Here is a 12,806-nt window from a genome sequence, read left to right as displayed (position 1 = left end):
TTTCTCACATTTTGTTTTCTTCTTCCACCTCCTCATGCAGTGGACTCTGCTGTCCTAGTGAATGTCTATAACTTAATTACAATTATCTGGCATTTTCAGCTTTTATAAAATGAGGTGGTCTCTTTTCTCCTGTTAAGATTCATAAAATAGGGAATTCTCCAGAGTTTTAGAACATGGGTAAACCAAGTAATCAATGCTACCGCTAGACAGCATTAAGACCATCCTTAGAAAAGCAAGGAATGGGATGTTGGACACTGCGAACCCATAGCAGTTAGGATTACATTTTCTACATGTAACAAAGTAACAGCAATGTAAACAGGATAGAAACTTACTGCTTTTCTCCATTAAAGAAATTCAGAGACAGTCCAGGGAGGACTGTTAAAGTGTCTACACATTATTATTTTTGACCTACGCTCACATATTTCTGTTCTACCAACCTAGCATTTTGTTCCCATCCTCAAGGCAAATCATAATTCTGAGGGGACAGCAGAAAGCCAGCTGTCATAGACATAGGCTAGAGGAAGAGAAAGTGCAGAGGCCAGTCAGTTTCCTTGAAAAGCTTTGCGAGGAGCCGTAGGCACCAATCCTGGCCTCCTCTCGTTAGCCAGAACTTTGTCATGTGGTAGGACCAAACAAGGAGGATGTCTGAGAAATATGTTTTATTTGAGTGTGCTCAGTTAAAATTTGAGGTTGCATAGGGAAAGGAGGAAGATGGTAGGCAACTGGCAGACCTTCCATAGGACTCGTCCTATGGACTGGGGAAAGGAGATTCTGAAATGACCACTGTTGACTTGTCAGAATAAGATGGGCCAGGCTGGAGGACGAGGGAGCTTCTTGGGAACAGGCTCTCTGGAGGAAAATGGAATTCCTTGCATTTATTTAGATGATGTGATTGAGAGAGCAGGGAAATTTTTTTTTTAATTTTTATTTATTTTTAGTTATCGGCGGACATAACATCTTTGTTTGTATGTGGTGCTGAGGATCGAACCCGGGCCGCACACATGCCAGGCGAGCGCGCTACCGCTTGAGCCACATCCCCAGCCCCAGGAACAGGGAAATTTGAGAATCTGGTAAGTACATGTTGACGAATAAGAAAAAAAGAACGAGACTAGAAACTCCAGGGAAAACAAATGCTATACAATAAAAACCATGTGGAAATAGGAAAAAAAAAACACATCAGAATAATAGCATAAGAAACTAAGAGTTCATTGAATATGTCAATAAAGCACATTCTCTCTCTCTCTCTCCCTCTCTCTCTCTCTCTCTCTCTTTTTATATTCTCTCTTAAGTGGTTAGGGGATCATATAGTGACCATACAGAGACAGAGATGTGATCCTACCATACTTCTTGAGCTGATGTGAAAAAAATTACATAGATATAAATGTAAAAATTGTATATATTAGTCTTTTAAAAAATTTTTAAAATATCTATTTCTTAGTTGGACACAAAATCTTTATTTTATTTATTTATTTTTATGTGGTGCTGAGGATCGAACCCAGGGCCTTGCACATGTTAGGTGAGCTCTCTGCCGCTGAGCCACAACCCCAGCATTATATTAGTCTTTAACATTCAGAGTTAACCTCAGATAAGATGTACATCAGTTGTACCTGCAAAACAGTAAATGTTATCATTATAATGCAAAACTACAACTGACAGGTTATATTTTGGGAAGTCAGGGAGGAATTTGAAGAAGAGGTAGGGGGACTCATCTCTCATCTTACATAGAATTAAGTTAGAATATTGATTAATATTGATAGAGAAGTAGGATTTTAAATTATATTTAAAGTCATGCAAATAATCGATAAATAAGTAAACATAATCTCTTGAGAGGAGAAAGGAAACAGACTAAATCATATATTCTTAGAAACTGAGTCTTTAAAGGTAATAATTGTAATGAAGTTTACGTTTTCCCATAAGAACAATGTTTCATTTGGGAGTTAAACATCAAATAAATCCCACAAACAATGTGTCAGGGAAACAAAGAAATAACTTTGTAAATCTGTACCTTGAGTCAAAAGAATTTATTTGTATTACAAATGGATTTTGTGTGTGTGTGTGTGTGTGTGCGCGAGCGCGCGCGCACGTGCTAGGGATTTAACTCAGGGTTGCTTTACTATTGAGTCACATTGCTAGCCCTTTTTATTATTTATTTGGGGATAGGGTCTTTTCTAAGTTGCCAAGGATCTTGCTAAGTTACTGAGGCTGGCATTGAATTTATGGTCCTTCTGCCTCAACTTCCTGAGCTACTGGGATTATAGGAGCGTGCCACTTTGCTCAGCACTGGATTTTAGTATTTTTAAGAATTCCTGGGCCTGGGGATGTGGCTCAAGTGGTAGTGTGCTCACCTGGCATGCATGTGGCCCGGGTTCGATCCTCAGCACCATATACAAACAAAGATATTGTGTCTGCTGAAAACTAAAAAATAAATATTAAAAAAAAAGAATTCCCATATATAATGTTTCATTATGAGATCTGAACTACCAAAAAATCCCAATAAATAATTGGTTCTGGTTCGGGTGTTCTGTAACAAAGACTTAGATAATATTTTTTTTCTTAAATACATCATACTTTTAATAAAGTTCATCTTGTAAATTCAGAAAATATGCTGTGTATGGTGATTTCAACTTGGAAAACAAATGACATTTCCATGTCTTGAGAATAGAGCTGCATTAACCTTTTTTATTATGAGCCAAAGAAAATTGTAAATAATTTTTTTTCTTAGTAACTGGTTATAAAGATTATCTTGTTAGAAATATTTCTTTCCAAAAGTGTTTATATTAGCTTCTCATCAAAAAAATGCCACAAATATTTTCAAAACCCAAACATAAAACATCTCTATTTTCTTCTGAACCTCATAAAAAGGCTTTTATACATTTTATAACATTGAAATCAATGAGTACATTTGATTTTGTGTCCCATTTTTTTCCTAGTTAATATTTTTAAAGTATACTTTTAGTTATCAAGATTCTCATACTTGTTTAAATCAACATTTTTACCATTTGTAAGTTTTCATTCTCTTTGAGAACTAATGAGTTATAGAATTAATTGTAATTCTACCTCTTACATCTCAAAAAATGAAGAGATAAGGCATCTATTTTCAATTATGAAAAATATTTTTATGGAAATCTACATGTGTAATCTGGCACATCTTCTCTCCCAGGAAAACTCCTACTAATCTTGCTACTTCAACCATAAATCCAGTAGAAATATTTACAGTCTTTCTCTTTGGTTCTGATCTATTTTTGGAGTTCCAATCATGGATCCCAAACTGTCTCCTGGAAAATTCCATTGAGATGTGTGGTATAAATTCATTTTCTTGCCTAACAGAGAAAACATGCTCTTTTAACAAATAAACATTTGTTTGCTCTTCAATGTTTTCTATGAAACAGAAAAGAAGTTCATTGCCTTTATACTCCATTCTTATCCCTGGAAGGAGAAAAGAGGGGTTTTGGAGAGAGAGATCCCAGCAAAACATGCCTCAAAGTAACCACAGGGGAGTGACTGGTGTTAGCAAGCTGGAGTTTTGTTGTCTTCTAGGTATTCCCACTGAAGAATGTCCAGATCCATTACTGCAACTTTTTTCATTACATGTTACCATAAGTTGGCAGCTAGTGTAACAGAACTCAGAGTCTGGGAGGAGTATGGAAGGGTAAATGAGGAAGAACAAGAAAAGGGGACTTTCAGACTTTTATTTTTTTCTTACCAAATACTTTCTAACTAATACTTTCTCTCCTCCTCCTGCTCTTTTTTCTCCTCCTCCTCCTCCTCCTCCTCCTCCTCCCCCTTCTTCTCCTCCTCCTCCTCTTTCCCCTTCTCCTCTTTGTCCTCCTCCTCCTCCTCCTCTTTCCCTTTCTCCTCCTCCTATTTCCCTTTTTCCTCCTCCTCCTCCCCCTTCCTCTCCTCCTCCTCCTCTTCCTCTTCCTCCTCCTCCTTTTCTGCCTCTGGATTTATTTGTACACATAGCACAGGAGGACACAGTAGGCCCAGGGGTCACACCAGTCCTGCCCTCATATTCTCAGACAGAGCCTTCTACTATGGAGCCTTCACAGGAACCTGGGCACTCTTGGGGGCCTGGTCACCTTTGAGAGCAGGATCTGAAGCTGGAGCCAGAGCTAACACTGGACCTGGAGTTGCAGCTTGGGTCTTGGCTGGGGCTTGTGCTTGAGCTTTGGCCTTTGGCCGGCAAAGCCTATGACCCCTGGCCATGTGGGAATGAGCATGCTTCTGGAGTTTGGAGTGGGCAAGGAAGACAAGGCAATCACGCTTATGGCTGGTGCCCTTTGGCACCTTGGGCTTAACTTCCTTGTGTTTTACCAGGGCCTTGATAACTCTGGCAGTGCACTCATGGCCTTCGGGTTGTTTGCATCTTTTTCAGGCCCTGCTTGTTGTGCTTCTCGGCAAAACTCATATTTCTCAGGAACTTGGGGTCTGCCCCCTTAAGAGATTCATATCTTTTTGATTGGGGTTTCTTGATGCCGTCTTCTCTCTGTGCCATTTTCAGGACTGGTTGTGCATGGTGTGGTTCTTGAACTTGGCCATGTCTGCATTGTAAAATGCAGCTGCTGGAGCAGTTGAGACCAGAAGAAGAGACTTTCTAATTACTTGACATGACATTAAAGACTCTATTTTCTGTGCTCTTTCTCCAGTTTCCCAGGACTAATCATGATTTCTGGAATGATATGGTCTGGGCACTGCAATTAGACTCATCAATGACACTTGCTGGCCATATGACCATGGAGAAATTGTTTATTTTTCTGGAAAAGAGGGGTAAAAAAATACCAGTAGGGCTTCAGGAGAATCAAACCCAACAATTCTCAGAAGTTTAAACCTCAGAAGAGAAACCAAAAAGGGGCTGGGGATGTGGCTCAAGCGGTAGCGCGCTCATCTGGCATGCGTGTGGCCCGGATTCGATCCTCAGCACCACATACAAACAAAGATGTTGTGTCTGCCGATAACTAAAAAAAAAAAAATAAAATGTTAAAAAAAAAAAAAAGAAGAGAAACCAAAAGGATTATTACTCTTCTCTCTCTCTGTTGTGTGAGGACAGTGAAAATGTGGAAGTCATCAAGCAGGAAGAGAGCCAGGGACCTGAGCGGGCTGACACCTTGATCTTGGACTTCCCCCTCTTCATAATCTGTTGTTGCCCAACCTAGGCTGATTCCATGTCTTAGTGATTGTGAATAGTGCTGCAATAAGTGACTAACTATTTTTTGAATTATGGCATCCCTAGCGGACCTAAATAGATTTTGATAGCAAGAAGTAGAGTGCTGTTTGTGTGACAAATACCTAAAGGTATGGAAGTGATTCTGGAACTGGATAATGAGCAGAGAATGGAGGAGTTTTGAGGTGCACACTGGAAACATGGACACTGAAGGAGATTCTGGTAAGTCTTTTCCTCCTTGACAATTGCAGATGCCATTGTCAATCCATGTCCTTTGCAGTTTTCAGAATGCTGGCTGCAGACTATGTTCCCAAGCAAAGAGGCAGTGTCACCTTTAGAACACCAAGAAACCCAAGAGGACAATACCTAAAGATATTGATGTTTGCCAGGAAGATCATCAAAGAAGTACTAAGAAAATGCTGAGAAAAGGTCCACTCTGGGGAGAAGCAGGAGGACAGAAAGAGGTCTACGAAGAATGTTCCTCCATGAGAAAAATGACCAGAGAGATTACTGCTATATTTGAGAAAATGAAGATAAGTCTTCTTCTTAGTTCTATCAGAAAATTTGGAATAATTAAGAGAAATTTAGGTGTTTTTATTTAGAGAATCTTTATGGCTTAGTTGTGAATGCTGCTTGATAATCTTAATAAAATATGAAATAATATTTGAGCCACAAATAGAAATCTATTTTTCATTAACACGTATTATTGGGGCCAGTGTGGTATTTCCATACAGGCATATAGGGTGCACTGATCAAATCCAACCGCCCCCCTCTCCCTGCACCCCACTACATTCCTAATCCTTAGTAATCACTACTCCACTTTCAGGTTGATTGTTTTTAGCTTCTAAATGTGGGAAAGAATGTGTGGTATTTGTCTTTCTGTGTCTGACTTATTTCACTTAACATAATGCCATCCGGTTCTATCCATTTTGCTGCAAATGATGGAATTTTATTTTACTTTTTGGCTGAATAATATTCCACTGTGTATTTGCACTGCATGTACCCTACCCAGTTATCTATTGTTGCCCAACCTAGGCTGATTCCATGTCTTAGCCATTGTGAATAGTGCTGCAATAAGTGACTAAATATTTTTGGAAAAAAGAAGGCAAATGAAATGTGAAGATTAGAGTCTCAAGAAACTTTCATCATAGGTAGTTGCTAGGAAATAATGTAAAATGAAGGTGGGAAGGAAATCAAGAAGTAGCACTTAACTTGTAATTTAGAAACATGCAAGTAAATACTAGAGAAATCGTTCAACATGTTGGGTGTGGTTGTGCCTGGAGAAGGAAAATTTGGAACACAATATTGCATGAGAGACAACTGCTGTTAAAATACTTGTACTGGAGGGCTTTGGGACACATGCCAGGAACCCAAGGATCTCAGGAGGCTGAAGCTGGAGGATCACAAGTTTGAGGCCAGCCTGGGAAACTTGGCAAGACCCAGTCTCAAAAAACAACAACAACAACAACAAAAAAAAAAGTTGGGCACTATGAAAGTTGGGCACACCTGAAATCTCAGTGTCTTAAGAGCATAAGGCAGGAAGATCTTGAGTTCAAAGCCAGCCTCAACAAATTAGTGAGGCCCTAAACAACTTAGCAAGACCCTGTCTCAAAAAATAAAAATGGTCTGGAGATGTGGCTCAGTGGTTACACACCCCAGGGTTTAATCCCTGGGTACAAAAGAGAAAATATTTTTAAAGGGGATTAGGAATATGGTTCAGTGGTTAAGTGCTTGCCTAGCATTCCAAAGGGCCTAAGTTCAATCCTCAGTAACACACACACACACACAATTGTAATATTATTTGACTTTTTAAGTTATATACTTGAGTTATTTTACTTACAAAAAGAAAAAAAAATAGGAGGGGGAGAATTGCAGTGCTTACTCACCCTCCCCCCATTCCTGAATGATTTATTTCTCTTATATTGGTTGGTTGTTTTGAGAGGTCCTCACCACCAGTAGCAATGTTATACTTTTCCCCTCAGTACTGAGAATTAAACCTGGGGTGCTCTACTACTGAGCCACATCCCTAGCCCTTTTCATTTTTTATTTTGAGACAGAATCTGACTAAATTGCCCAGGATGGTCTACAACTTGCAATCCTGCCTCAGCCTCTGAGTAGCTAGGATTACAGGTGTGTACCACCACACTACACAGGGTTCAATGTTACCCATTCTGGAAAATTTGAAATTCAGAAACAAAGGAGTAATCTTCAGGGAGAATTTAAGAGATTCCTAGAGCTAGAGAATGAAAGGGTTAGTTTGATTGTATCCGGCCAATCTGAGCTGAAGGGGGTTGTGATTTAGATGCCTCTCCTGATAGGATCCTGAAACACAATGATACAAGGAAACCAGTTTAGAATGCTGTGGCTAACATCTTCCAACACAGCTCTCACTGGGTGCACTGCTCTTTCTTTTAAATTCACAGCGATAGAATGTTTGCAAACTTCCTAGTCTTTCCTATTAGAATGCCAGCTCCTTTAAACTCATCTACCAGATGTCTGCATTCCACATGAAGCCTGGAGCAGTAATTGGCCCCATAGATAGTAAGTGGTAGGAGTACATTCAGAAAAAAATCAAATGACTAATTTCTTGTAAACATTTTGTAAAGTATGTTTACAAATTTCTTCCAAAAATTTTTAAATCTATTTCCACAATATTAGTATTTTCATTAGAGAAAGTGGGCATGTTCATTTCTTCATCTTTTTTCTCATGTCTTCTTATAAATATGTTGAGTTTTATATTTGTCCCGATTTGCTATACCAGCCCATTTTATTTATATATATATATATATATATATATATATATATATATATATATATAATATAAAATTTGTTGATGGACATAATACCTTTATTTTATTTATTTATTTTTATGTGGTGCTGAGGATAGAACCCAATACCTCATACATGGTAGGTGAGTGCTCTATCACTGACCTACAGCCCCAGCCCCCCGACAGTTATTCTTGATAATTTTATATAATCAATCTCTTTGAAAATTAATCTTGTGTGCTGGCGGTAGGTGGGTGGGTGGAATAGCTCAGTGGTAAATGCTTGCTTAGCATGCATGAGGTCCTGGGTTCAATCCCCAGCACTGCAACAGACAAACAAACAAAAAACCAACTTGCTTTCTAATCTGCTATCTGCAGAGATTTCCATTAAAAACCCTTCCAAGGAAGACCAGGGTTCTTGAGTTTGAACATTATATACAAAAGAAAAGTAGAAAGGCCAAGATGTGAGATAAGGAAGAAAGTCCTACTGATAAGCCATCAGCCAAGACTGACATTTGCTAGCAAGCAATGGAAGATGGATTACAAAGAAAAGGAAGAAAGTGGCTTAGACCTCTCCCAAGAAGTAACAGCATAAGAGAAAGGAAAGTTGAGATGGCTGTCCTGGGACACTATAAGGTGGACAAGAATAGCAACGTTGTCACCTTCGTGGGGAATGCCCTTCAGGGAAATGAAGTGCTGGAGTTTTATGACCAGCCACTTTGACAGGTGTTATTGTGATGAGTGTCTCACTCACTGTTCTAATAAACCAGAAGCCAAATAAAGTGTATGGATTAATAAAAGACAGGAATTTGGGCCGGGGTTGTGGCTCAGTGATAAGAGTGCTTGCCTAGTACATGTGAAGCACTGGGTTCAATCCTCAGCACCACATAAAAATAAATAAATAAAACAAAGGTATTGTGTTCATCTACAACTAAAAAAAAGTATTTAAAAGCCATGAACCTTTTTAAGATATAAAATGTTTATAATCACTGAACTAACATTTTTAAATTTTTTTTTCTTATCCACAAACATTTGTTGAGGAACTACATTGAGCGAGGCCATGTGTCAGAGGCTTACAGCAGTGAACAGAGATGGGTTCTGGAATTACTTATTGATGGGAAAGAGAGATTTTAAATAAAGTTATATACTAATATGCAATAAATTTTGCTAAGAGTCTTATATGTGAGCATTTAAAGGGAGGTTCTCTTATAATTCCCCAGGGTTCAGAATTCTGGCTCCAATCTTTCTTGGTTAGAAAATTCTATTTCCAAGAAGGAGGTATACAGACTGGCATTCTTTAATAAAAGCATTATTAGTGTTCCAGGAGGTAACAGACACCTATTATCCACATAGCTTTTTAATCTTTTCTATATCAATTCTTCTATTTATAGCCACTCAATATATAAAATGCAGCTGTCCATGTATTCCTTCTGCTTATAAATGACACAACAAAGTCTTAGCCTAATTAAAATACCATAAAGTGGGTAAAAAAAAATTCCCAGCTCCTTTCCCTTTTCTTCTCCTATCAATAGGATTAGAATATTTCTCCATCCAACTCTGCCTTCGGATGCTTATCACAGGCATTCTCAGAGCCACCAGCTAATGAGAGGTATCAGCAAGTCAGGAGGAGGGAGAAAAAGCCTTATTTTCCAATTATGAATGTACTGATTCATTAACACTGACTCAAGTGTTCATTTTAGATTCAGGTTGTCATGGACTTGCACTTAAACAATAGTGGCATGTGGATCTTTGCCATCTTTCATCAATTTTGTGTGGGGATGCATTTAAGCAAAACAGAAAGGGGAGCTGAAAGGGAGTAAAATATTCAAGCCAAAGTCAAAATTATGTAAGCTTGCTGAGAAACCCTAATTCCTTTTATTCTCTGTTGGCCAATTTCATAATACATTGAAATAATGGCTTATCCTATAAACTTCAAACCAGACATTAAGGAATCAAAGTACAGAGGCCATTACCTGATCCTAGGTTAAAACTTGCCTAAAGTCATGGAAAGGTTAACATCAGTATTAAAGCATCTACTTACAAAAAATTAAGTAGTAACTCGGATTATTATTCCTCAATGTTTACAAATGTACCCAGCCTTTTTATAAGACCACACTTCTTTAATAATGCTCCATCAAAAATATAGCTGATCTTTAGTAGAAAAAATCAGATTCCAATATCCTCCATTATCTGTGCTTCACTTTCTGCAGTTTCAGTGACTTATGGTCTACCACAGTCTGAAAATACTAAATGGAAAATTCCAGAAATAAACAGTTTAATTTGGGAGCCTTTTAAGGCAGCATGATGAAATCTTGGGTTGCCCTACTCCATCCTGCCCGGGATGTGAACCATCTTTTGTCCAGTATATCCACGATGTGTGCATGACCTGTTGGTAGTCACTGTGGCCATCTCAGTTACAGACTGTAGTATACAGTATGTGTGCTCCAGTCACCCTTATGTAGGAGTCTAATTCTATATACCAACGTTTTTGTCACACCTCACTTCATCTCATCAGATAGGCACCGTATCATCTTGCATCATTACAAGAAGGGTGAGTAAAGTACAATAAGGTATTTTGACACAGAGAGATCATATTCTTTTAACTTTTATTTCAGTATACTATTATGATTGTTTTGTTTTATTATTAGTTGTTATTGTTAATCTCTTGCTAGGTATAAATTAAAATTTATCATACTATGTATACATAAGAAAAAATATAGTATCCCTAAGGTTCACTCAGTATCATCCAAGGATTTGGACATTCACTAAGATCTTGAAACCTGTTCCCTGGGGATAAGCAGGAAATATTTTGCTGTCTCAAAGGAATGCTTTTCTAAGTGACTCCAAACTTCATATACATAAAGCAATACGTGTAAGTCAGAGGTTCTAGTAGCTATGGAGCTGGGAAGAAAGGATTGAAATTTAAGTGCTGCCAAGTGACAGGGATCTAGTACACATTTTACACTTTCCACTAAAACTGTGGAAAAAGCCACACCTATGAGTAAGTCTAGGACTATGGACTACTGTAGAATTTAAGGCAAAACATAAATAAATGTACTGTAATAAAACCTAAAACAAGTTTCCATTTAAGATTAATGTGATCAGTAACTTAACTGACTCCCAAGAAAGATACAAAAATGTGTCATCTCTATAATTTATTATCTACAATATCCAGGGTAAAATAAAAACTTACTAGATATTTGGAAGCAGGAAAATATACAAAAATGTGTCATCTCTATAATTTATTATCTACAATATCCAGGGTAAAATAAAAACTTACTAGATATTTGGAAGCAGGAAAATATAAAGTACCAACTGAAGGGAAAACAAAAGAAACAGACACACAAATAACTGATGTTAGCATTGAAACAAAGATTTTCAAACAGCTCTTATAAATATGTGAAAGGATTTAAAAGGGAAAATGGGCAGAATGAGTAATCAGACAGGGAATCCCAGAAGAGAAATGGAAACTATAATAGAACTACGTTGAAATTCTAGAACTGAAAAATGCCATGTTGGAAAAGAAAAATGTACTTGGTAGAAGTTAGAGAAGATTGGACACTGGAGGAAAGGATTACTCAACTAGAAAACAGGCAATAGAAATTAAGCAAACTTGAAGACAGAGGGGAAAAATTTGGAAAAAGAAAAAATAAACCAAACTGCAGTGAGCTGTGGGACAATTACAAGCTGATGGAAATGCGTAACTGGAATATCAAGAAACGAGATGGGGGTAGAGATTAAAAAAAATTTTAAAAAGAATAAATAAGGTTGAGGATATAATTCAGCAGTAGAGTGCTTGTCTAGCATTGTTAGGCCCTGGACTAAATCCCCAGTATCACAAATAAACAAAAATTTAAATTTCCCTAATATAGTGAAATATACCAACGCACAGATACAAGTAGCTCAGAGACTCCTTAAAGGTTACATACAAAGAACACTACATCTAATGAAATGATACTCCAACTACTCACTCAAAGATAAAGAGAAGGAATTTTAAAAGTCAGAGAAGAGTACATATTGCATAAAAATAATATACTATTCTTGTCAGAAAAAGAAATGGAGCAAAAATTCAATAGAATGGTATCTTTAAAGGGTTAAAATAGAAAATTGTCAATTGAGTATCCTATGCCCTATAATAATATCTTTCAACAATAAAGAAAAAAAAATGAAGATTTTCAGCTAAAACAATGCTGTGGTGACTTATTTCCTGTAGATATTTACTAAAAGCAGTATTTAAAAAGTTCCTGAGGCTGAAAAAAAAATGAAACTAGGGGGAAATTTGGAGGTATTTTACAGAATAAAGACAACACAAATGATAACTATGTGGACACATGTAGGTTACTTTTTTTTTTTACTTCTTTAAGGTCAATTAATATTTAAAGCAAAAATAATTGAATGTATTATGGAATTTAATGACATGTATAGTGACAAAATATATGACCATAATAGTATAATAGCAAAAGAGGAAAGGAGAGTGAATAGGTTTGTATTACACATGAGAAAGGAAATACAAACAAGAGCTAAAAAAATAATAAAGAAGTTTAATGATGTTTATGAGCTTAATGATGTCCATGAGAGATGCATTTTATTTTTATCTTTATTTTTTTAAGAGAGAGAATTTTTTAATATCTACTTTTCAGTTTTTGGTGGACACAACATCTTTATTTTATGTGGTGCTGAGGATCGAACCCAGCGCCCCGTGCATGCCAGGCGAGCATGCTACCGCTTGAGCCACATGCCCAGCCCCTATGACAAATGCATTTTAAATATAAAGAAACATTCTTTCATATGTGGAATCGAGAGAGAAAAAAAAGAATAAAAAAGGGGGATCTTGTGAAAACATAAGGGAGAGCACTAGAGTAGAAGCAGGGGATCAAAGG

The sequence above is a fragment of the Marmota monax genome, unplaced genomic scaffold, assembly GCF_021218885.2.
Source record: "Marmota monax isolate L192 unplaced genomic scaffold, Marmota_monax_Labrador192_F-V1.1 WCK01_AAM20220418_F8-fsc00023, whole genome shotgun sequence".
In the NCBI taxonomy this organism is placed as follows: Eukaryota; Metazoa; Chordata; class Mammalia; order Rodentia; family Sciuridae; genus Marmota; species Marmota monax.
This window is presented reverse-complemented; position numbering follows the sequence as displayed.